Below are 4,563 nucleotides of genomic sequence, written 5' to 3'. Positions count from 1 at the left end.
GGTGCCTCGAAGCTTTCAGAGCCCTGCCTTTGTTCTTTTCCCTGGATGGGGGAAGGAGTCTGTAACGCATCCACACCCAGAATCTTTGCATTTCCACAGGTACTTGTGGAAGGAGCCCCATTTTTTCAAGGCATTTTGTTACCAGGCCCTAACCAGCCAATTGTTCACATTTCTGCTGAGCAGCCTAAAATACTGACCTGGGACCTGTGAACCCTTTTATACCTTTTCAGGAACTGAATAGTAAATGATTAGAAAAATTTCAGGTCTACATGACTTGGTAAATTTAGTTTTCTTCTTAAAGAAGAGGGTGATGTTGAAGGTCAAGGCATAAATGCTGTTTGAGATTTAATAAAATAAGTAGATAACTTCTTGAGATGTGCTGCTAATTGTTGTTGGGATTTGTAGCTTGTGCTGGTTTCACTCCTTTGGCTCCAGGCAGACCCAGTCACTCTCTCACTGGCTCTGTGGGAGAGGATTGGAGAGCTAAAAGTAAGAAAACTCATGGTTTGAGATAAAACAATTTACTAATGGCAATTAAATAATAATGATAATAACAGAATGTACAAATGAGTGATACCCAGTGCAGTTGCTCACCACCTGCCGACCGATGCCCAGCCTGTCCCAGCCAGCGATCCTGGAGCAGAGACAGTCCTGAAACTGAAACCCGGGAAGAGCGAGAGCCTGAGCAATCCCCAAGGTAATACCCCTGTTTTCCCATCAGCCCTGGTTAATACACTGACCATGACGTGACATGATCTGGAATATCTCCTTGGCACATCCAAATGCCAATTTGGGGTTTTGCTAATTACTACACTTCTCCCTCCCAGTCCTAATGCAGCTGTGAACCAGCCAAACACGCCGGCCTTGGGCTCCGGCAGCAACTGATCACATTAGGACTTTATCAACATTCTTCTCATAACAAATCCCACACTGAACCTAAACCACAGCTCTTCAGGCTGCTGAGTAGAAAATGAACTCTATCCCAGCAAAACCAGGACATAGCTGAAAACAAAGCACAGGAATGGTGTTTGACAGCTTGAGAACTGGATAAATGTCTTAACATTCTGTATTTGCCTGTATGTGCCCATAACATTTCTGGCTCTGCAGTGATGAGCCCAAGGAATACAGCTGAAAACACACGTTCCCCTCAGTCCATAGCAGAACTTTGGCTGGGGCTGGACAGGTTGCAGACAACGAGAGCAGATTATAACATTTGCACAGCAGCTGAACTTTGAACTGTTGGGCTGTTCGTTTGAGCTGTTGTTCGATATTCGAGCTCCCACTGCAGCACATGGCATTGCTTCCTGGGGAGGCCTGTGTGTACCCAGTTTTAACTCGGCTTCTTCTCCTGTTCTTTTCTCAGACATTTCCTGGTTTTGTTCCTGTCTGAAGTTTACAGGAGCAAGGCTGCCTGCAGACATGGCAATGCTGCACCAATTTCTGCACAAGTCACATTTCCATGTTTTCTCCTCCTATCCCACACAAGGGATAGGAGGAAAAATCTCTGGCTGAGATCGTGCTGGTCTGAATGTGTCTGTAAAGTTAGAATTCACAGGCAGAATGTGAAATAGGAATTGCCCTTCCTCCTTTTGCTCTGCACATTCGTCCTTTGCAGGGAACGAGAGACTCATGGTTGCAGCCGTGTGTGCGATGGAACATCCCCCTCTTCCCTGGTGCTCCCTTCTTGCCGTTTTGATCTTGTCCCACCCTTCACTGGGAGAACCAAACTCCTGGGTTTGTTTCTCCTTGACCTTTGTCGTAGTGCCCAGATCTGTCTGTCCGCTTGAACATGTCTGGCAATTTCCATTATAAAAGGATTTTTGCTCACTTTCCTCATCTGCTGCTCCTTGATGAAAGAGGCTGCCAGTGTGTATTAGATCGCATGGCCTGTTCCGCGGAGCACAGTGTCCTTGACCTAGAGCTGAATGACGTGTCCTGTGCATGAGTCAGGTCTCCACTGATGATGATTTTGATGTGATGGCTGTGAAGGCACACACCCAGTTCTGGAGTGGCAGGATTGAGGTGTGTGTGTGCTGTCATGGTCTTTGGTGACACAGTCACATTTCACAGAGATTGACCCATTCAGTGCCCAGGATGAAGAACGCTCAGCAAGGACGTAGTGCTCACTATCTTTTATCATCGTGCACGTCACAGCCCTGTGTTTTTATTGCTATCTGAGCAATACTTCATTTCCTTCTGGGTGTTTCTGTTGCGCTTATCGCTAATAGCTGCATTGCGTGTGTCTGAAACCCTTTTCAGGACTGAGTTCCAAGGTTAAGAGAATATTCTTTTTATCACTAAAGTAACAAAACACCTTTCTGATTGAGATGATGCCAAAGACAGATCCTGTTAGCGAGTGGACTCTTCTGATGAGAAGATCAGGTTCCTGACGTGCTCATTGCTCAGCACATTTAGATGGCAGGATTTGGTGTATTGAGTGTTAAGGTTACATAGAGATGGAATAAGGTTTACATGATGTTACTAGTTTTGCAAGTTAAAACTCTGAATAGTAAAATCTTACAGTGTGGTGGTTTGGGTGGATTCACCCTTTTGCTTGCAGCTTGCAGCCAAACACAGCCTGCTCTATCACCCTCCCCCCCCTCCCCCTCACCCAGGGAATAGGGGAGAGAATTTGGAAAGAAGGGCAAGGACTCACGGGTTGAGATAAAAACTATTTACTAATTAAAAGAAAATGATAATGATAACAACAGTGATAACAGACTATACAAATGAGTGATACACAGTGCTCACCGCCCGCTGACCAATGCCCGGCCTGTGCCAGCTAACGATCCCGCAGCCGAGACGGTCCCGAACCGAAACCCCGGAAGAGTGATCCCGAGCGATCCCCGAGAGAATGCCCCGTCTTCCAGTCAACCCTGGTTAATATACTGGCATGACATGACATGATCTGGAATATCTCATTGGCACATCCAGATGCCAGTTCTGGGTTTTGCTCTTCACTGCGTTTCCCCCTCCCAGTCCTAGTGCAGCTGTGAACCAGCCAAACACAATGACCTTGAGCTCCAGCAGCAACTAAAAACACCAGTACTGTTATCAGTGTTCTTCTCATACTATGTCTGAACTGAAACACTGAAAGTAAAATACAGCTATTCTAATTACTAAAAAGAAAATTAACTCTATCCTAGCAAAACCAGGACATACAGAAACTCAAGAGAGCAAAATTTAAAAAAAACCCAAACAAACCAAAGAAGCAATTCTTTCAAAGTAAGACATTGTTAGCAGTTTTTCACCTTGGTGCCTGCAGCCTTCTTGGCCTGATGGAACAAAGTGGTAGTCGTAAAAGAGGTTTTGGAGAAAGCCTTCAGCAAATGTTCTTTGAATATGCCCTTTTCTAAATTAAACTAGCAAATTTCCATATCCGTGTACATGGATGAAAATGTCACTGATCTTTTAAACAAAACCAGCATTTGGTGCAGGGCCCGTGCCCTGAGCTTGCCAAGGAGCCTGGCCAGCTGGAATTGGGGTCATGCATCCACCTGGCACAAGAAGGTGGGGACGTCCCTGTGGGGACGGCAGAAGGGAAGGCCGGTGACCGCCGCGGAGCTGCGAGGGTTTCCCCTGTGCAGAACTGTCCCTGCGGTTTGTGGTGTGGAGGTGCCTTTGCAGTGAAACTCAACAGGAGAAGGGAGAGGAGGGGACAGTTGTGGGTGCACAAGAGCGTGGGATGGAAGGGCGCTAGCAGGAGAGGGGAGCCTGACCGGCTGGCGGGTGCCGTGAACTGAAGATGGAGGGAGGGTGGAGGAGCTGACAGCGGGCACAGGCCAGGCAGTGCTGGAGACTCTTGAGGGGACTGGAGTGGGTCTAGCAGTGAGGTCTGTGCTGTCCCCGGTGTGTGGCCAGCAGCCCCCTGGCTCTGACTACATCAGCTGCAGCAATATAGCTGGTTTCTCTTGAGCTTTGTCTGCTTCTTCCTTAGGGCAGACTAGAGCTGTGATGATTTGTTGAGCGCCAGCTGAACTTCCAGCTGAACTGGCATCTGAGGCTGAATCCTGCAACCTTACCAGTGATGTGGTCTGCATGGGGGCAGGAGCCAGCTGGATGTCCCTAGGGGCTTTCCGAGCGTCTCATTAAATAAAGTATGCAAACAAAGGGTAATTGCAGAAATGTTGGACTGGTGGATGAAAAGGCTATGGGCAGTTGGCAAAGCTTGCATGATGCAAATCAGCAGCCATTAGAAATTCCAGTGTGAGTGTAACAGAAAAAGAAAACCTAGAAATGGCTCATTCATGTAACTGGTAGAAGAACTTTCCACCACAGAAGTCAGACCCCAGGATCAGGTTTTGCTCTCAACTGAAGAAGATTTGAGCTGTGATAACTTCAAACTAGAACCTTGCCAGCAAACCTCAAACACCTCTTTGGCTTGGTCCCCTCCCATTGCTTGTGATGAACTGGGGACGCAGTGCTCTTTTACTGAGGTGACTGCAGGGGACATTCTGGCCTGGGAGAGTGGGCTGTTGTAGTTTGACCCACAGTGGGACCATGCAGTCCTGCATTTACTCTTCCCACCCGGTGAGTGTCCTGGTTTTGCTGGGATAGAGTTAA

Source organism: Antrostomus carolinensis, unplaced genomic scaffold (genome assembly GCF_000700745.2).
Source record: "Antrostomus carolinensis isolate BGI_N321 unplaced genomic scaffold, ASM70074v2 scaffold9468, whole genome shotgun sequence".
In the NCBI taxonomy this organism is placed as follows: Eukaryota; Metazoa; Chordata; class Aves; order Caprimulgiformes; family Caprimulgidae; genus Antrostomus; species Antrostomus carolinensis.
Note: the sequence above shows the minus strand (reverse complement) of the source record.